At 38.9% G+C, this 22477-nt stretch overlaps 1 long non-coding RNA gene across 2 annotated transcripts; it reads right to left on the bottom strand.

Moving 5' to 3' along the window:
* Positions 1 to 17501: 17501 nt before the first annotated feature.
* LOC137469878 (uncharacterized) lies at positions 17502 to 20135 on the bottom strand. Of its 2 annotated transcripts, none has more exons than XR_010996742.1 (3): positions 19742 to 20135; positions 18701 to 18811; positions 17502 to 18125 (listed from the first exon to the last, which is right to left on the bottom strand). It is a non-coding gene; the product is annotated as an uncharacterized lncRNA (long non-coding RNA). The 2 variants fall into 2 exon arrangements; XR_010996743.1 differs by having other exon boundaries at positions 18733 to 18811; positions 19742 to 19929.
* Between the last annotated feature and the right edge of the window lie 2342 nt (positions 20136 to 22477).

Below are 22477 nucleotides of genomic sequence, written 5' to 3'. Positions count from 1 at the left end.
AGCACCAGGCCGTGCTGGTGGGATAGGGTTATCCTGGCAGTAGGAAAGTCACACTGTTCTCAAGATCCTCATTCACAGATTAGGTAGTTAAAACGTACTTTGTAACTCAAATATATATGTCCATTTTTCCTTTGCTTTCAAGACTTCCTTGTGCAGATCTATTTCCAACAATGCCTTGTTTCTTCCTGGAGTTTCAATTTTTCCTCCACCTGTTGGCATTTCATCAGGATGAGAATGACCTGCCTTTTCTTCAGAGATCAGCAGAGAAAAGAAGCTGAATGTGTGCTGTCTGCACCTCTTCCCTCATTAGCTGTGCTGGTAGTATGAAATCTTCGATTACTTTCCTTCCTTGCTGTAAACCTTGGGAGAGTATTTTGATAACCTTTACAATCCTCTGAGCAGATCTTGTTGTACCTTCAATCAACTCAGTTCACAAAATGAGGCAAGCAAAATACAGAGTTTGCAGCTATGATTACTTGTGAGTTTAGAGACTTCTTATCTTCCTGTTGGCCAGAACTTACAGAGAAGATTCAAGATGAGCAGTTCTTTAGAGGATGATCTTTATGTTCTGTCCTAACCAATGGAGATTTTGTGTAACATTCTTCTTAGGCTTCACATTTCTATAATGAAAAATAAAAATAGATTCTAAGTACATTCCTTGTTCCGGGTGCACAAAAAGCTGAGTGGGAAATCTGCAGATCTTTGCGGTGCATCCGATATCCTATGTGTTGTTTCTCATATAACCTTTCTTTTCTGATAAAGATCCTTGTGTCTAATAAAGAAAATCTATACAGTTATTGATGTTTTTTTCTTCTTCTCCAATTTTAAGAGATTAAGATTAGATGTGAACATTCATGAGTCAAATTTCACTTCCTGTGCTAGTATTGATTTAACAAGAGGGAAGTGGAGGAAAACAGCAGCTGGGATTGAAAGAGGACACAACTTCTTTGTGATGAAATAATACAAAACCTGGAGTGACACCCTAGCAGGAGAACAAATGACTGGTCCATTCCACAAATGACAAATAAGTCTGGCCCTGAGGATTCATTCATTTTCCAGAACATGCCTTTGCATTGCCATGAACCATGCTATGCTGAGCAGTGCTGGTGCCCTTCTGAGTGGGTCATCGTGCCACTGCACATCATGTGCTTCTGCAAGACAGTTTGCACAGTTTTATGCAGAAAGTATAGAGTCTGGGATGAAATTTTTGTTCATAATATCTGGCCTTGTGTCTCAAGCCTGAGGAGACCTATGTAAGACATTTGAACACATTGAGCCTGGTGCACAAACTAGTTCCCAGTAAGTAAGAGGTACTGACACTCTTGAAAAAATTAATTTGAGATTATTTTTCACATACACAGAACATTCTGCTTTCTAATTCTTTTCCTTATCTCAACATTTTACTCATTACCCATTTGATACTTTAGGGCTGACTTGACTCTATGTCATATAAACTGAGGAAAGAGATTATACAATGTGGTTCCCTGTGTTTCTGAGTCAAAACACATTTTGCCAGCAGTGAGAACAGCATCATATCATATTCCCACGACAGACTGCGGTGACAATAGGATTACAATCTGTGGCTTAGGATAGGAAAGAAATAGTGGAAGGAAACAAAGTCTTAAGAAACAAAGATCCCGTTTTATTCCAGCTACTTTTAAGAGCCAAAAAATAAAGTCTTGAGAATTTCAGTTTGAGGCATACCTGACTGGCATTTTATCCTAAAGTTTTTTTATTTTACATTTGTTACAATCACTAAAGAATCAGAGTTGTGGTTTGCAGGCTGTGCAAATACAACTATATGTGTTACATATTTATAATTTCTTTTTACATTTTAATATTTTTTTATAACATCAATAAGCAGAAATAAGAAATCTGAAAAATGGAAACTTAGTAACTGAATCTAAGATAGAAGTAAAAAAATAGAAGTCTTAGACCTGTAATTAAATCTCCTTTATCAATCTCCTCTAGTTAACTTCAGTGGATTCCAGTACTCACAGGGATATTGGAGCACTTAAGGCAACAAAAACTGAGGCTGAAGTTCTGTAGTGGCACAAATCAGGAACCATATTTTTACCTTCTCAGCCATACAGAATGTCTCAGAAATGCCCATTCAGCTTGTTCTACTGCAGACTTATTTACACCGGGCCCTTGATTTATAAAGCTTTTTAGTGATAATGTTTCATTTGAGCATGTCCTGTACTTTAATGTTTACTCTATTTTCCTGCTCAACTAGCTTAGGTATGTTAGAAGTGAACACCTTTTTTTAAACTTACTAAAACCAAATCATTAATTCAGAATAATTCCTCAACTGCCACTGAGGAGTAATTCCCAAGTCATGGTCTTTCATGGAGGATCAGTAACTGCTCTCAACTCATGCATGGCTCCAGTGTTGGGGAGACTTCTCAGGTTTTGCAGTTTCTTGAAGGGCTGGCTTGGTTCCTTTAGGAAGAAGAATTCACCTTTGATTACAAGTTTACACTTATGTTGTTCTTCACCTGATTCACGTGCTTGGCTCACACATGCCAGCATTTAATCAATATATTTTAGCATTTCTCATCTGTACTGGGGACACATTTTAGTTTATATTAGTTTTTCCACTTAGTATTGTGTAAATTCCCTGAGAATTGATTGTGTCAATTAACAGCAGTAAGAGATTATACACAGAAGTTCTAACATAGTAAGAATGAGTTAAGCTCACACACAAATGCCTCCAAAGCTCTGTTATCTTAGAAAGATATTGTCAATCAACTAAAGTCCAAAATAATATAATGCAATATTTAAGCATATCTGGACTTAGCTGGAGATGAATTTTTCAACATGAATAGCTCTTATGGACAATATTGGTAAAGCATCAGAAGTTTTACAAAACCAACTGACTGTAGAAAGCCTCTAGGATTTATTTTAATACTTCAGTTGAAGCAGCTGGTGCTTAGGTTAGAACAAAACCAAAGCACTTCTGGGAACTTTTATATCATGCCATGAATTTTGTTAATCAGGTTTAGGGAGGCTTTCTCAAACTTCTGGAACAGGTTACCTGGAGAGTTGTGGATACTCCATCCCTGGAAACCTACAAGGTTGAGTTGGACTGGATTCTTAGAAACCCGATCTAGTTGAAATTTTTCCTGCTCATTGAAGGGGGGTGTTGGACTAGACTGCCCTTAAAAGTCCCTTCCAACACAAACTGTTATGTGATTCCATGAAGCAGCAAGCTTTTGTTGTGATTTTTCATTGGTTATGATAGTTCAGAGGAACAAGCCTGCTGATTTTCATTGTGCAATATGACAAGAAACAACCAAAAGTGGGTTTAGCTCCTGTGGTAAATGCTGGAGTGCACAGAATGATCCTGAACCTCCCCAACAGTCGCATTCCCAGGACTACTGTGGCCATTCTGTGATATCTCCTCAAACTTCCCTTGAGTGATGAGTTCAAACTAGCTGTAGGAAGCCTATTTCCACAGTGAAGGAAAAGTTATTTGAATAATCCACTAACATTTATATGGTTTAAATATACAGTAAAAAAGGTAACTAGTATTTGGTGCAATCTGAGAGCAAAATGCCCTACAGCAACAGAGGCGAGAGTTCTCAAACCACTGTCATCAATAACATCGATATCAATTAAGGTATCTGGGGGAAGGCCTCATAAAAGTATCATAAGTAATAACTGTGGAGAGAAAAACAGGACTGGTAATGCAATTAGTGCCAAGATACACAGTAAGTGCTTTGCAGTCTGCTAAATTTTGTGGTGCTTAAATACACCCTGAAGATCAGAAATAAGTGCTGGGGAAGAAAACTGTAGAGCAAGGGAGCAGTAAAAGCACAGTGCGTCATTAAACAGTGATTAAAGTACTAAACCTAGAAATGTTGCTTTCTTTGCAGCTCTAAATGTATAGAAAAATCATCTATTGAACCACATGCGACCAGGATGCAAACACAAAACCTGCCAACCATGTAGCTGAAATGTATTCAGTTTGTGTTGGCTTCTCAAGAGGAGGCTGAAGATGAAATAGCCAGGGGTGTGCTCTGGACACTGGTGAGTGCGGCAGGCACCGAGGAATGGGCAGCCTCAAGCACTTGCCACCACAGTGACAGGGAGGGTCTCCAAACCTGCTTCCTAAAAGCCTCTGGGTGAAGCTCTCACATGAAACTCAGATTTCCTCTGCATACTTTAGTGGTATAAAAGGACCAATTCTCTACTCAGACTGTGTAGGCAAAAAGAAAAAAATAAAGCACAGCAATACTTTTTCATCTGGCACAGAAGTTTTCTTTTTCATTTTTATAAAATTAACATGGGAAAATTCAAAGCAGTGCCTATCAAATTTACACCCTTTCAAATATGCCATCCTAGAAATGTCACACCTAAGATTTTAAAGGAAATAAATGAAGAGATGTTTTCATTGCTAGCACTAATATTTCAATGTATTGAACTATTTCATTATATTTATTTGCAACATTAAAAAGATGGAAAAATATATAAAACCTGATAGGCAAAACAATGGAATGGTTTTTATAAGGATGTAGCAGCAAAGAGGTGAAGCTAAAAATGTGTTCAAGATGTGTCTGCATCTGCTGGGTGATGTGATTTAGTGGTTTAGGGTTTACATTGGCATTGCTGGGTGAACAGTTGGACTGGATGATCTTGAAAGTGTCTTCCAATCTCAATAATTGTATGATTCTATGAAAAATGCAGGTAATCAATGTCATGGTTTCATGGCAGATTGATCTTCTTAAATAAAATTTCACTGTCTTTGACTTAACTACAGTTTGGACAATAGTGACAATTTGTCAATATCATCTGCTTGGGTTTTGGCAAAGTATTTATATATATATTTTTAGTATATTGATATGTATCTAATATATATTAACATATTTAATTTATATTATTTATTTATATGTTTAGATCTAAAAGCTTTTATCTGGTGAAAGAAGGCAAGTGGTAAATCCAGAAATTTACAGACAGGTCCCAAGGTAGATGAGAATGGAGATCTCCAATGAATTGGGCGGGTTTTGATAGGTCTTCCAATACTCAGTTTCTGGTCCGAGGCTATTCAGCATTTATGTTGATGGCTCACAGGATGAGTCACAAAGCCTTTGCTGGCAAGATTTTGGATCTCAGAAGATTGCATTGGTAATGTGTACCAGCAATCAGTTACTTAGCACTCTGGATCTGCTGCATACACAGTGCCGATGCAGAAGGGTTTGCTCTAACATCTATAAAAGAAAGATCTAGTTTTTGGGGGAAAAGGATATTTCTACACATTTTCAGTGTAAGAGAATATGTTGGAAATTGGCAGCTCTAAGGAGAAGAAATGGGAAAATAAGAAAGAGAAATCGTGGTGCTGTAAGGAAGGGGAGGTCATGTCAGGATGAAGGTGGCCTGCAAGTGAGGGGGCAAACCTGTCCCCCACCCAGCCCAGCTGGGAGAGTGGCCCACACTGCACCGGCCTTGAGAAGAGATGCACAAGTTATCCAGAGATTAGGAAAACCCTTTCACAAAAGAAGGGTAGGAGGTGATTGGAAAACCGTGACTCATATGGAGAAGCCACAGTGGTTCCACTCTTGGAAACAGAAGCAAATTGTGGTTCAGGAATTTCCCTCTGAGCTTAGCTGAACAGAGAGAGGAGTGAATGCCTGAATGCTTCACCCAGGAGAGAAAGACATGCTGCTTACATGCTTTCAGGTGACTTAGCTGCCCTCTGTGCCTGTGGGTGTGGTAGGGAGAGCTGTGTGTGTCTGTGCGTGTGCACTTGAAATCTGAGGGTCACCCCATATACTCACCGGTGGTCTTCCACAGAGAAAAGGAAACTTTCTGCCATGCTCTTGATACTCATAAATTCTCTACAGCTCTGCAATGGGACAATGATTATAATCAAATCTCATGCTTCAAGGCTTCAGGGTCAGGAAAAAAATAACACCCTCCATGCCACCATCAGTTCATGCTCCAAATACCTCTGGGGCCTGACAGGTGAATCTTTTCATCTTCTATGAGCTCAGGCATGTTGAGGACATTGGGAACATTCTACCTGCCTGTGCATGTGGAGATGGTTTTACTGCCTGAGGTCATGCAAAACCGGCTCCTAGGTTTTGGAAAGCAGGTAATCAGCCTATCTAAAAGACAGCAGTCTGATGCTAGGTGTCCTGGGATCTGAAGGTGAATTTATCTGGTACTCTGACTAGGACTTCATTTCTTTGAAGTAATTTACAGAAAATAAATTCTAAACTGAAGCTGAAAACATTGTCTTAATTCAGAGGGAGTCACTGTTAATATAAAATTTTTGGGCTAAGCCAATGGAACCTTTTTAATATTCTACTTCTGCACTTTGTGTTCCACCTTTACCAAGGCAAGACTCAAAATACTACTATAATTGATTCCATAGCTAAAGTGTTCTGCAGAATACACACAAACCCCCTGATCTCTGGAACTTATTATCTATTCTTTAATGACATACCTGAACAAAGTCTTAAAATCCAAATTTGTGATTGCAAAATAAATTTGCTTATCCTTTTTCCATATTCATGTAGTACTTTCCCCTTTTTAGTCCCAGTAGCAATCATTCAGTATCAGGCAGTATTAATTGACTAAAATGAAATGGATGTGTAATGAAAGGAAAGGCATCTTCCCAAATGTAAAACTGTGCATCTGATCTGAGGATTATAAAAGCAGACATTCAGACCTAGCAATATGCAGTCTTTCTAGCCTCCATTCTTACCTAAAGATACACAAAACTTCACTCAATGTGTGCAATTAAGTTTGCAAAGAGAGTAGTAAAGCTGGACCAAAATATAGTTGCTCTGCTTTGGTACAAATTGCCCATCTCTGGACAAGTATTGCAAATGAATACGCAGTTTTGCCTGTTCATCAGATTGTTGTTGTTTAATTTTCACCTAACTTTTCTAATTTCAAAATAAATTACCTGTTTCAAAGAGGAGAGAAGCCTGACTCCACCACTGCAATATTTGTAATAATCCTTCCAAATGGAAAAAGCTGTTAGCTCAAATGTGCAAAGAAGGCACTGTGAGGGGAGTGGCCATAACAGAGGGAAGGAGAAGGGATGGAGAATAATGGCACGCTGTGCTTGAAGGCAAGCAAATGATTAGGGAGTGAATTCTGAGAAATGATGGAGGATCAGTGCTGGGATCCATTGAGTGGCCAGGTTTGGGGAATGGGTGGGCTCCAAGATGCACAGAGCCGTGAGACGCCAGCAGGTCAGGGGACCATCAGGCTAGTGAGCTGCAGGAGACTGATGACCCTAATGGCAAGACTCCAGACAACAGATAATAGCATAAAGTGAGTTGAAAAAGGCTTTGACCTCATGTGTTATCCAAAATATTTTTTTTCTGGTCTCCCTGGTATGCCTGCAGCAGGCAATGACAGAAGCCTCCAAAGCTAGTCAAGAGAGTCTGGCCCAAGCTACCTGCAGCACTGTTCAACCCCATCACCTCTTCTTTAGAGATCCCATGGTCTCACTTCTTCCCTTTCCTGTTTATTCCTTACTCATCCCTCCCCTGACCTTACCTGACTCCTGCCCTCCAGATGGCCTCATCGAGGTGATGTCTTTATAAGCCCTTTGCCCAGTCCGTGATGCTCTAGCCCCAATGGCAGATGGATATTTTGTTGGGAGACAAGGAGGGAAAACCTCTGGGCCTATCTTCAGGGTACGGAAGAGAAGGCTAGAAGGGCAAATATCTTCCTCCTAAGCCTGTGGCTTACATGGCTGGAAACTAAAAACTCTCTAAGTTTCAGAGAGGCACAGGAGAAACACAGGTAACACCTATATCCAAGTAACTATTGTTGGAATAAAAACCAGTAATTAGGTTTTAAATCACGGCTTCATTGTTTTATTAATAGGATTACTTTACCAAATTGCATGAAAATATAAAAAAATAGGTTTCACGGCATACAACCCTATGAAAAAACCTATTCAGACTGCTAGATCGTCAAGGTAACACTGGTCCTTTTCCACACTTTTTCAAAGTGTCAGTATTGTTTATTTGTGACTGTAGTAGGATTTTCTATATGCTGCTGTATTTAAAAAGAAATAACCCGAGGGTAGGGAGGAGAATTAAATAGATAAAAATAATTGTGACACTCAGAACGGTTATTTTATTTGGGATGATATACAGAATCGTGTCTTGGAAGAAGTTGTGACATTCCTGGCACCTCATGGCAGGCAGTCTGTTGGCTGGGGCTGTCCCGGCTGCAGCCTCAGCCGGCTGCTCCGTCTGTAAGAAGGAATTGCTTCGCTCGTGGTTGTTTGGTGCCATCTATGGCTAGAGACCGGCTCCCACACCCCACGATCATTTTAGGAAGGCAAGCATGCATATCGATGAGTTTAATGAGATCAGCAATGACACTGATATACAATGCACCTTTATATCTGTCCATGGGTATTAATGTGTCACTTATCTGCCAGCTGTTTGATGCTACATGTGAGCTCCTAAAGGCTGCTAGTACATTCTGGAAAGGCTAAATACTTTTCAGATTGGCCTTTGTATACAAAGCACAGAATATTAATTTGGGGTATGGAGTTAGGAAACTTGATAGGAAGTTAGGAAGTTAGGTTCTTCTTTACTGAAAAAAGGAAGCACAGTGCAAGAGAAGACACAGCATTTGTTTTCTGACACAAATTATGCATTCCTTATAGATGTCAGTTGCTGTGTCATCCCCTTTTTCTTCCCATGCATCCTCAGGGACAGCCAGCCTTCAGTGCCACAGCCAGAGATCTGGAATTTAGGATTTAGGAATTTAGATTTAGGAATGCTGTCTGGCCATGCCCATGGCTTTGCAAAGACAGCTCTCAGATGTAGAAACCACATCTAGACAAGCCCATCCCCAGCTGTGCTGCAGTGTGGCTGTGTATTCATCTCTTGGCAAGCACTGCTCCTTACCGACTCCTGCCCCAGCAGCAGCTCCTGGCAAGGGCAGGTGCTGGCAAGGGCATGTGCACAAACCCAACACTGCCTGCAGAGCTTGCCCATCCCAAGGCAGAGGTCTGCATCTTCTCTCTTCTCCCTCTTGGTTTAGTCCTAGGGTCTGACTCTGAATTTGTGGACAACTGTGAGACCTCCTAAAGTATCTGTAGAGAAATGTGCTCTATAGAGCATGTCATAGCTAGGACCAGCCTAGGTATGTCTAAACAACCTCTTGGAATGACTCTCTCTCCCTCAATGGCATACAGGGAAGGAGGCAAACACCTAGAGATAGATGTCTGCGTATCAAAGTGTACATGTGAGACAATTGTCCGAACTCCCACAGCCACTGAGACAGGGCAGGAGTGGGATGCAGCACCCACAAACCGGCAGCTTGTGCTATTCAAGATGCCCCTGTGCATCTCTCTCATCCACACAGAGCTTCCACATGTGACAGCAAGACCTGCAGGAGACCCAAATTCTTCTGCATCAGGAGATGAGGGCCCAGTAGGATGCCCAAGGGATGTTCAAAAGGCTCTAGATGCCTGTGTCTGGGCAAAAGTAAGTGCTTGACTTCAGGTGTGGTGTCTGGAGCTGGACCCCACTGGCTGCACTGACATCTTCTCTGAGCAACCACAAACAGCTATTGCAGTCTGCACTAAACAGATTTCAGAATTTCCTCCAGTTACTCATAATATTGCACCAATAATTGCTACTGATATGACTAATGGCTGCAGTGATGGTTAGTCAGTTTAGTTTGTGGGAACTGCTACTGAATTTAAAAGAAGGATATTTTAACTGGTTATTTAAATGGCCTAATTATTCAAAAATTGTCTACAGATCTGAATCTATAGTTTCAGTCATCTGATGTTTACACATGCAGCACATCTCCTGGCAACATCAGTGAGGTTTCTGATGTAATACTCAAGTGAAGGTGCTGTACATCTGCATATATTGTGTGTGAACCAGAGAAGGGGCATGGAAGATGCAGTCCTGTGTTTTGAGTAGGATCAGCTGTGTCACATTGATAGGAACACCGCTTTAGATTGCACATGAGCCAGAATATTACTAGCCAGGGTCTTCAAGGTTCAGAATTCGAAAGCACTTCACTATTTGTGACATTTGCTTTGCAAATAAGCCCTAAATTACTTTTCTGGATTTTAGAAAGTAATGATACTTAGCAAAAAGTATGGCTTCCAAAAATTCCAGGATCAGAAGGAACGAAATGCAATGAAACAATGCCAGTTGCCTAAACTGTGAAAGAGATATATGTGTAATAGAAAGCAATACATGTAGCTGGGGAGTAGGAATAAAAACAAAAGAAAGAAAAATAAAAGAAAAGGGATTTGTATCCACAACACACCATATAAGCAAAATATATAGAATATTAAAGAGAAATAAAAGTCAGCTGTGAATATAACAAAAGTGGGTGCAGGGACACAAAAAGAGAAAGTTTAATGTGATTAAGCTGTCAAATGAAAAAAGCATTGTAGTACTGGGACTTTTTCTTCTCATGGTGAATAGATTTAACATTTCAGCAGCACCTATAAAGACTTTGACGGTTTTTGTAATATCAAAAGTACAGAAAATAGGATTGAATATGATGCTGTCATGTCTGAATTTGGTCAATGACGGTAAAACTATCCCCTAATAATCTAGTAATCACAGACATTTCTTAAGAAGACTTTTACTCAATTATCTTCTTATTTTCCAATTTAGCCCAGAGGCAGAAGTACAGCTGGACCAGCTCTGACATGCTGTCACTCTCCTACCACCTGAGAGAAAGGAAAAAAAACAGATGAGGGAACAGAAAGGTGCAAGGAACTTTAAAAATACAAATATTTCCATTGAAGTGATTCTTGGTATGGCTTAACTGGCATGGTATTTTTGGATAAGGAGATCAAGAAGCACTGAGGCTATGTGAATTCTTTAGATCATAGGTCATGTCAGAAAAGAGCAAGGCAAAATTTGTATGTCCTAGTTCTAACCATCATGAAAAAACAGTCCAACTTCATGCAAATGAAATGTGATAGTGAATCACTGATTCAGTGAAGCACTGATTCAGTGGAGCAGTCACATAATCTTTGTTCCAGAATGAGGTTGTTACAAACTCAGTTTGGAATTTCAGGGTTTTCTGAGAAAGGCACACACCAGGCAAAGTTGATAAATTGGAGCCCATTTATTCATGCTTTTCTCTCAATTTTCAAAGATCTAAAGCATAGGATTAACCATTATTCTTTGACTGTGCTGATGGCTTCACTGTATATACTCACTATCAAAAATAGTTGATGTTGAAATCCTTTTAGAGGATACTTCACAGACATTTTGATCAATTACATGTTTGTGGTTTTGTCTGTAGGTGTGCACTCTGGATATACATCTGTGCTTCACTGGATTCTGTTCATACCTTAGAGGGACCTCTTGCATTTCATTAACCAGTGCCTCAAAAAGCAAATCTAAATGAAAACAGGAAAATCAAAAGTTCAGTATCATCAGAGTATTTCAGTATCATCAGTATCTTCAGTACCATCAGAGTATTTCCTGTGTTTGACCTTTAATATATATTTTTTAGACCAGACATATTTTTTTTATTATAGAAAGTTTTCTAGCTCTTCTTTCCAAGGAAGAAGGTAAATTACTCATCAGCCATTAAGGAGCAGAGTATGCTGCTGCTGTGGTGCATCACCCCAACCCCCTCAACAGAGACAGAAAGAAATAGAAAATGTGAAGATTTGCAACATTAGAATGTGTCTTATTAACAGAAACTAGTACATAGCCAGCAGCCTCACTTCTGGCAAGGTACCTAAATGCAGCTGTACAAATAAGCCAGTTTCTGAAGTTGAAGCAATAGTCAACCCCACTGAAGCAGAAGAATTTATCTTTTCTCTTGGCTCTTTGACAGAGATGCAGTCATCTCCAGAGTCCAGAATTATCCATTGCTGTTAATCCTGCTTCTCTTCACTGAGAATGTAGCTGACCTTCAATTTGACCCATCTTTGACAACCTCCCTCATCTTCAATTACCAAAATTGCATCCATTATTTTTGCAAAATCTGGATCACTGGGATCTCCCCATCTCATCTGCTGCTTTTCACAGTTGCCAATGCAGCTCTGGTTCCCGCTGTACGCAGGGTTATGTCCCAGAAGAGTTCTATAATTAGAACTGACCACACAGATGTGCTTCAAGAGACTATGCAGCTGAAATGCAGAAATTACTCACTTAAAAAAAAAAAAAAAAAAGAGAGTTGGTTTCAATTTGCACCATTGCTGCTTCTGTTGGCAGATTTTCTTCATGGTACTGCACATCACCCTGACTCCTTTCATTTGAGGGGAGGTAATTAATACCTTTTCTATTATTAAAGCCTTGGGAACAGAAGATGAAATCCTGCCTTCGTTCAAGTCAGTGGCAGAACTCCTGTGAACTTCAGTTCCTTAAGTGTCAGGCCAAAAGGGATCATTAGATTGTCCGGTGTAGCACTGATATTGATGTTTTTGTCTTGGACTACTGCCTATTCTCCAGATGGCATCAAAGCTGTGACTCCTAAAGGACAGAAAATCCACCACTATCCTTGGTGGGGACATATTCCCATGATTAGTTACCAGCCCACTAAAAACCCTCGGAATTTTATCCTATTAAGCTTACCCAGTTTAAAATTCCAGGCACTGACTTTTTTATAGCTTTCTTTCTCAAATTGAAGAGACTTATCCCACCTATCATATTTTCTCCAGAAAGATACCAATTTAGAGGAATTTAATCTCTTTCTAAAATTCTAACATCTACCCAAATTAACAGCTGTGGTTTCTGACCCTATGACAGAAAATTGGTTTCTGTGCTTTTTGCCTTCATTCTCCCCTATGATCTAAAATGATCAAAGAACTCCGTGGTATTTCAATATCTATCTCACCAGCTCCACCTACAGCATTATCTTCCCACACTTCTGCTGCTTGCAACCCCATTCAAGAACATACTGTGTGGTGCTGGGTTGTCCTGGAGAGCTGCTTGTCTTCTTGTCCCAAACACATGGCCATAAAGACACAGCTTGAGTACTCTGTTCTCAAGCTTGAGTACTTTTGTTCCTTGTTTAAGATTGCTTCAGACTATATCAAAATATATTTGATGGGTAGGTACAATATTTGGTAGGTAATATATTTGGTTACCTACCAAGTATATAAATATATTTGGTAGGTAAGCAAGTAGTTCAGATCAATAAGTAGGACAGCCCAGTATGTCCTACAGTATGTATTTACTTGTTTTTCTGTGTAGCGCAGCTCTGAAGCCAGGCAGTGATGCTGCACATTTTATATTTGCCATCAGGGCCTTCAGACCCTTCATCATGCTCAAGCCAAGGCAAAATAGTGATATTAATACATCTATCTTGTACAAAAAATTTTAAGGGCTTATATCTTAATACAATGATGCTATTATTAGTATTTAATAACAACACTTTGTTTGACACTTATGTTACAACATGCTGTTGCACAATATTCACACTTTCATAGTATCTAAGAATCTGACCCTCTACCAAGAATAATTAGTCAAGCACCACAAAACTACCCTGAAGCAGCCCTTGTGCTAGTCCAAGCCTCAAGATGATGAAAGGGAATGACAGCAAGGATAAAGACTGCCCAAGGTCACTAAGAAAGTTTATGGCAAAACTTATTCTGGAAATAAATTTCCTAATTTCTTGCCTTAAGCTTTCACCACACGACCATTTCTCTCCAGAACAGAGCAGTGATAAGAAAAAAAAATTAGAAAAGGTCCTTTTATTAAGAAATTATTTCAACAGTTTGATGAAAATATTCCCATTGATGTACTAGTGAAGGCAGAGTTTGAAATGTGAGGCTCTTAATAGTTGGGAAATGCATGTGCAACCTGCTCTGTTTGCATTACAGTGTTTTTCTGGAGATCATTCTTTCTCTGCACTGAATAAGCTGGAAAAAAATTATCTGCAATCAAATAATTAAAGAGGGTTTCAGGGTCTCATTGTTGTCAGCGTGACTTCTGCTTCACGAGATCCAGAAGTTATAAAATGTGCAGAAAATGAGCCAGGGGACTGCAGGCAATTGAATGCTGCCCTGGAGAGATTGATGCTATCCCTGCCTCTGTCATTTTTCATTTTCTTGTGGCCCAGTTGGAGACATCTGGGTCTAAATTAGAAAAAGGCTCAACATTCACAGCTGCACTTAAAATTGCTAGCTGCAACTTGAACAGATTAAAAAAAATCAGGCTCTGAGTTTCTAAAATTGGATATTCTCAAATTTAGATAATACTTGACAATTCTGGGTTTCACATCTGTTCTTCAGGTCTTTCTGTCTCAGGTCCTTGGACATAAAATTATGGGAAGAGTAACCTCAAAGCAGAGCTGTAAGAATACATTAAATAATGTTGGTAAACAGTGATAACATTGCAAAAATACCATCACAGTAAATCTCATGAGGAGATTAATAATTCAATAGAGGATTTGAATAATTGTGTTAAAAAATGTGTAAGTAATGCTTGAGCTTACTGAAAGTGGAATATTTGATTTTTTGTCCCTCAGTGAGGTCTGTCCATACTTCAGACAAACAAGGCAGGAGCAGTGTGGGAAACGGGTGTGACTGTGCCATTCGGTATGATAGTACCAAAAATTGAGCTGAATTCCAGTTGCTCTTTGAAATTTAGCACTCCCTAACTTTTCAGAGCCTGATTAGCTCTTTAAAAACATTCTTTTATTACATGCCTCTGCAAACTAAATTCTATGTATACTAATTTTTCAGTATAATTTGGCTGTGATTGCCATACACCCAATGGTAAATTGCAGCTTCCATGAACTTGCAATTTATGTGACAAGTACAGGGAATTATGTCTAGAGAAGACAAGGCAGATTGCTGTTGTGAGCAGACAGAAATACCACGTACAGCTAATAACCAATAACTCCCCTTCATTTTAAATATGTATATTTTTGCTGCCTTTCTCTGCTCAGACTTATTTACTATGAAAATCACATGTTCCTGCTTCTCCTGAGAAGCCAGTACACTTTCCATGTGGAAAAAGCCTTTGGTCTCATGGTGGGAGCACAGGCTGTTGTTAGACACGACATGCACTGCCTTGTAACACTGCATTACAGAGCAAGGTGTAAGGTCCTGGACATCCCATCAACACGGGGGTTGGTAGACCCCATCCTGGGAGTGCCATAGCAGGCAAAACCAGAACCTGCTAATTTAAAAGGGATTTTTGCAAAATGATGCATGGATGTTGTATTTCAAAGTGATCATGGTGGAGGGATGCTGCCAACTGCTCACAACCCCGTGCTGCTGTTCCTCCACCCCTGGAAAAACCCTTGTAAGGCTTTGCCACCACCAGCCTGACTTTGCCTCTCCTAGAGTCCCTTCCCACCACCAGAGGGAATTCCTTGGCAGCTTAAAAAACCCCATCCCACTGTCAGAAAGCCCTTGAAAAAACCGCATCCCACCGTCAGAAAGCCCCAGTATAACAAGGCTGGAACTTTTTTCACTGACAGTCATCAACTTAACTATTGCACTGCTCTCCAACTGCTGCTGGAAAATCAGGCTGTGCAGACCTCTGGCCACAACAGACCATAGAGTAATATATCAAAGGGATGATGTGCCTTCAGGAAACACTGCATTTTGGGTTAATCTTCAAATAACCCCAGCTCCAGTTGATTCTTCTGATGCCACCAGCTGTCTTTCTTTAACTGCTTTGAGGTATTGGCAGCCCCAGTTTCAGTTTGGAGTCAGACCTTGCAGATCAACTTCAACATTGCTAGGGAATAGTGCTGGTACTTTTAAGAGTTTACACCTATCCAAATATCTTTTATAAATCAGGTTTTTTATCAATATGCAAAATTACACAATCTTAAAAACCAGAACTCTGTTATCTGTTCCAGCACCAAACCAGACAGCTTAATTCTAGTGCCAGCTTGTAATGAAAGAATCTGGCTTATATTACTTCTGGTGTAACTTCATACCCCAGATTTTAATAGTTTGGGATTTTTTTTACAATATATGTTTTAATTTGGAGAGGAAGGACTTTCTTCTAGCTTCAGAGAACTTCTCAGGCAGTCAGCCAATATAGAAGGTGTACTTGGAAAATTTCCCTTTGTTCAATTAAGATGGCTGGGAGCAATCCAGATTCAATGAAATGTTTTCTTTAACCAGCTTTCATCAAATTTATTACTCATTTTTCAGCCTAGCTTTCAAGTTAAACGGATGAGGATATTAAACTATGAAAAAATCATTCAGATGAAGGGCTGGCTTCATCTCTCAAAAAGCAGGAGAGCCAAGGTTAAAACTGTCACTACTAGGAGACCTCTACAATATTAAAGAGACACAATGAGAGCAAGCTAAAAATGGTATTTCAGGATTAACTCTTTTTTTTTGTGTGTGTTTGCAGATTTATTACAGAACCAACTCCTACTTATGCTAGGTGACTAATCTCATTGCAATGTAGCAACTCACATAAGTAGGAAAATAAGACTTAGCCTTTACTGATTGTTAGATTGCTGAATTAAATTATAGCTTATTTTAAAACTCTTTAAATATATTATACCCTTAACTACTGCACTGATTTTTATTTTTTTATATTTAGTCCTACCAATGACAGAATGAGTTGGATTTTACAGAAAAAAACAGCAACATGTGAATCATGTCAAACAAGTATTGCCTGGCATGCTCTGAGCACTGCCATCCCAAGTGAGCAAGAGAGCAAGAACATAAAATCAATGCCATATTTAACTGTGTTCCTTGGCCTTACAGATTTTTAATTTAAAAAAAAAGGGAAAAAATAGTACCCTCTCCCATTTGTGCACAGATGGGACTGAATTAAAGGTTTAGAGTGGTGAATTGTTCCATAATTAGTTTTGATAGTAGAATTAGTATTATGTGTAGTTGTGGCTTCAAAATCTGTGGCAAGAATGTTGGCTAGCCAGTGAGCAAATACCAGTTAGTTTTATTATAGAAACATAGACTGAAATATGTACCTTATTAGTCAATGGTTAGAACTAAAAAAAAAAAAAAATCAGAAGTAAGAATACTTATTAAAATTTATGAAAACTGTGAAAACATGATGTTTTCTTCAATTAAAAAACTAAATGCAAGAAATATAAGTAATTTTCCACCAATCAAATACATCTTGAAGCCACAGAAGGTACTGAACCATAGATAGAAACATTAAAAGAAATGACAATCGTTTTCAGTTCTGAAGGATTTTGTATTGGCTCTTGACTGCGAGAGGGTTGGAACAATCTATGTTGTGATGACCTATGTCTGGCACTTCTAGACAAGTTCAAAAACTGGGGATGGGAAATCTAAACATATTCAGGATGATCTCTTAGATTCAAATTCTAATTTTTTTTTTCACATCAAAGAATAGCTTATTACCTTTTTAGCCCTATAGTCAGTGCTCACGTTCCACAAGGAGGGACTTGTCAGTAGTTGCAAACAATGACCTGCATCTTTCCTACCAGTTACTTCCCTGGTGCCTACATATAATAAAATGAATTCTATTTTACATCAAGGGAAGATTTTTGTTCCCATTCATCTAAGCTAAGAAAAAGCACTGGGCGCTACCGTGTGAGCCCCCAGTGTGTTCATATACTTCCCAGGTTCTGTGGTGCCTTCATGGTTTGTGCAATCATGACCTCTAAAATTTCCATGACGTTACATGTGCTTGTCTGCACATTGATGCAGATGCACACACACAGTCTCTCACTGTGTCTCTTCTGCCAGCCTTGCCAGCCGACAGGGACAGAGCTGCCACTGGGTCTAAGTGTCACCAAACTGGGTACAACAGTACAGAGCATCTTCCCTAAATTTTGCAGACAGTTTCATCTTCTGAGGTAAAACAGCCCTGATTTACGTTGGATGAAGATCTTAGTGATGTATTTCTAGCAAAACCTCTCATGTTAAAGTCTACTTGCTGAGGGAATGGGATGGTGATATTAAGGTAAATCTCTTCTACCCATCCTAGAGAGTTGTACTTACAGGGGAGGCATTTCCTGTGTGACGCGGAGCTGTGTGAGTGGGAAGTCTCTGAAGCAGGTATGCAGACAGCACATCATAACCTTCTCTGTTCTAATATTACTGGGTCATATAAGTAATGAGATAAAAGCACATGGCACAAGTAGGCCAGAAACCCTCCTGATGGTCTCTTCCATGGAAGCAGCTACTACTGCAACCCGCTGGAGGTACAGATGTCCTGTTCCTTCTCCATCTGTGCCTGCAAAATAGAAGGAATTTCCTTTCCCTTGTCTTTCCCCACCTCTCCCACTCAGTTTCAAGGAAGAATATTAAAGCTATTTACTAAAGGATTTGTGGAGAGCTCTAAATTCACCCTTCTAAAACCTTTTTTTCCTCATCAAAGAGGGTTACAAAGGAGGATGTTCTGAAGTATTTTCAGCAGCTTAGCAGGTCTCAGATATTTTGACCTATGATACAGCCCAGAGCCTTTATTATTGCTGAAGATCAGGTGCTCACCCTGCACTTGAGAAGACTTTGACACTTTCAGCTATAAGGAATTACCGACACTCTTGAAATCCCTGATAGATGGATAGAAAAACACTATACAAACACACTGTACAAATTCCTATATGTTACGTGTTTTGCAGAGCTAACACTTTTCAAGTGTCCTATCACATGGTCTCTGCTTTGCAGGATTCATTCAGGGAAAACAACAGTTTTAATGGGGAAGTAAAGGCCACAGAATTTAAATGAAACTGGTGAGACTAGGACTAACATTCATCTTAGGTCATTTTAGGTGCCCACACCATGGATATTTGTTTGTGAACTCATTACCTGTATTTCCTTTATTGTCAAGGGAGAAATACCTGCAGGATTCATCTGATCTTTATGAAGACATCTATATTATGGTAAGATGGAGTGTAGTTCAGAATTGCTACTTCTTGGCTGGAAAGCAGATAAATAGCTTAGCTCAGTGTCCAATTTTCAACAAATGAATCGCATTCCTAGAGGTAAATCTCCATCTCTTCACACTTTTGGCATTGCTAGTACAATGTACTCTGTCATAACAGTGACCAGTGTGTAAATGAGAGCTAAAACCACGTGTAGCTTTGAAGAAGATATAGAATACAGGAAATACAGCCAAAGACAAGAATTTCACCCTTCTGAGTAAGAACTGGAGATTAATGCTTCTGCAATGATCTGGTGTTTCACCAGTTGCAGTGGAACATTTTTTTACCTTTTTATTTTCACAGTGATTATTTTTCTAGGAAAATGTCACTTTTTTACTATTTCACGACAATACTTACGTGTTAGGTACTGTAAAAAGCATCACAGTATTATCTATATAGGAAACCTCCTCTTAAAATACTACCCCCAAAGCATCTTCAACTGATTTCAAGCTGAGTATATGTCAACACACCATTTTTAGATCATCAAATGTTAAGTGACTGGTTTTTCACTTGTTCCTTGAGTGGGTGCTTAAAGCAGATTCACTGCAGTTTTCATTATTGTTTTAAGTGGGTGCTTGAAGCAGGTTGACTGCAGTTTTTGTTATTGTTTTAAGAAAATCCTATTTCATCTTTGCTACAAATCTTATGGTATTTTAGTCTTGTCCTTTTGGGAAAACAGAAATATAATGACCCAAACTGAAATACATCTAAATCCACTCAGAAATATTATCCTTTATTTGCTATGTATGTTACATGGAGAAAAAAAGTTTAATTATCATTGCTTAAAAACCTAAACAAGCCACAATCTGAAGATGCATATGCACTTGAACAGATATGTTGGTCATACAATTTTCCTGTAAAAGACTAAAACAATTTATTGTTGCCTTGAATTGGACGTGAGCCAGAAGCAACTTTACAGACTCACAGTGCTGAGAGATCATGAAGAATCCACTCATCCAACTGCTTAGAATGAGCAAATCCAGTGCAAAGTCCAAGATGGCTCGGTGATTTTCAGAGGGAATTCTTATTTGTTTACAGCTTTACGTGTCAGGATTGACAGCAAAGGTTATAATTAAACCTGACTTCCAGACCTGTGAAGGGAGATATTTCTGAAAATTTCCATAAACTCCTAAGCAATGCAAATGACAAAATGGTAATAACCCTCCCTGCTGCCAAAATTCCTGTATCTGGTTTATTTGGATTCCTGCACTTATGCTTGATTTTCCTGGAAATTTCTGCTTTTTTTAATCCTACTCTGTCTCAGAAGAATCCCATCATTCTTACAGAGCCTTTGTACAAGGTCTTACTGTAGTGAAGCCTGTAAGATCCAGGTTCTTCTTCTACACCTGCATCAAACATATAAGGAAAATCTGTCAAAAGTTAACAATTTAGGCTGTATTTTTATATACTCTTATATTTTATGCTCTCATAAAGCATCTATATGAAAACTTTCAACATGAATAGTGGACCAGAACATGGTTGATTTGTAAAATAATACAATCAGATATTAACCCTCCAAGGTAACTAGTGCAGAGAATATAAGTGTGTGAGGGATGCATGGGCAAGGCTGCCTGTATCTGATTTATTTGAGCAAAAAGGTGTTACCTTATTATCCTTTTCTGATACTACACAATGGAAAAGAAAGTTTAAAGAGTTCTGATTTTGTTTTTCCCAGCTTGTGAGTAGTGATATACAGAAGAATCTGGCATTGCTAGCACAATGCACTCTTTTTTTTTCCCTTCAGATTTTTTTGAGGCAGTTCAATAACATTCAAGGATTTCTGAGTGCAGTGAAGAACCAACACACTAAAAATCAGAGCATGCAGAGAGATTACTGCATTGCCTTGTATCATCCAAACTGTCTAAACACCAAGGTGATCTCTAAAGTTTGAATTAACTCTACAAACTGCTCTAGCATTTCAAATAAATGCTCACCACATAATTTAGGCCTAACTTCAACACTACAGCTGAGCTGGGTCTATTGGATGCATTGCAGTGACCATTAAGATTCTCTCTGGCTGATACAGGTTAGAAAAGCCATGATGAAGGGATGTAGCATCCCCATTACTGTTGCGTTGGCAGCTCAATTATTCTGCTCAGTTATTTGTTTGCCAATCCAGATCCTCAAAAACTACCTTCAATCTTCAAAAATGGATGGTTTAAATTAATAATAATGTAGACAAGATGCAATGTAAATGAGTTATTCCACTTCATTACATCTATTCCAAAGTCAATATTGGTAATTAGCATGGCTATCAAGCATTCTGGATATTAAACCTTCATAATGGATTTGCTGAACTCTCCAGTGTCAGTCTTGAGACAAAAAGACAAATTCACCCCTAGTGAGAAAGTAATTTACTTAATGATGACTCTACTATTATTCTACATAAAATGTACACCTTACTGGTCTAAATGAAAGGTATGCACATTCTGTTTTTTCACGAGTAGTTATCAAATAGCTTTATAATCCAGGTGAAATTCTGTGTAGAGTAAAAAGCAATGTGTTCATGTTATCGAGAAAAATCTGTTAATTCTACAAATACTTACTAAAGGGACATAAATGCATATGATCATTTATTTGAAAAGACATGTAAATATGACAGCACTATTCAGTGAGCTAGCCTCCCTCTACAGTAGTCCCACTCAAACTCATCAAGATGAAACACCCACAAATACTGAGTGTTCTGCCCTGATCTGCCAAGTCTGACACTGTAAATGCAAAAACAAAAAAAAAAGATGCAAAAGGATGAACTATCATACTCTCAGTTGCTAAGTACAACAGTAAGACTTACTGACTTTAATTTACACCTGAAAGCCACATGCATGTTTATCCCTGTGCTTATCAATGCTGTTTGTACACCAAAATATAAACGGAGCATAACACAATATGCGTATTTTCTATATGCCACCCTTGCTGCATATTTTTAAAAATTTTTTCATTCAGCTGCGTTTTCCTGACCATTTTTAGACTTAGTGCCTGGATATTTATTATCAGAATTGTTTCCTGTTGAACAAAGATAGTCTTTTACTGGTGCTGCTTCTTAGGTCTCCTATGCTGCAAACAGCTTATTATGGAAGGTCTCTAGCAACACCAGCAATGTGGTGAGCCCTTCCTTGACACAAAGAGAAGCAGTCCCTGGGGGTAATAATACTTATGTTCCATACAGAGAAGCTGGGAGGTTAAATTAGCATTTGTGAAGTACTTGGAGCTCTTTGAATTCAAGAGACCAAAGAAATGAAGGCTAAAGCAAATTACACTGTGAAGGAAAAGTGTCAACAGTGAATATTATTCAGTAACAGCTATAATTTTTCTATTAACAACATGTAGAAATGAGGCTCCTGCTAGATGTGGATCAGTTATTATTTTAGACTGAAATTTCCAGATAGGCACTTGATTGTATACACAGGGATATAAATAAGGAGCCCAGTAGACATGATCCATTAGGCAATGTCTGTCTACATATTGATCTCAATCTATGTTTGCTTCTAGAGGCTGTTCCTCTCTTTCAAGCATAAAAATTTGTAGCTATCTTTAACTTCCTGCTCTTGCAAGCTCTGCTATTGTTCCTTTTATGTGGCTCCACTCTGAGAGTACTAGATTATCACTTCCTTTATCACACTTCCTGGAGATCATTTTCAGCATTCTGTACACTGGAAGCAGC

This window comes from Anomalospiza imberbis, chromosome 3 (genome assembly GCF_031753505.1).
Source record: "Anomalospiza imberbis isolate Cuckoo-Finch-1a 21T00152 chromosome 3, ASM3175350v1, whole genome shotgun sequence".
NCBI classification, from domain to species: Eukaryota; Metazoa; Chordata; class Aves; order Passeriformes; family Viduidae; genus Anomalospiza; species Anomalospiza imberbis.
The sequence above is the reverse complement of the archived record's forward strand: the minus strand, read 5'-3'. Positions and strand labels throughout refer to the sequence as shown.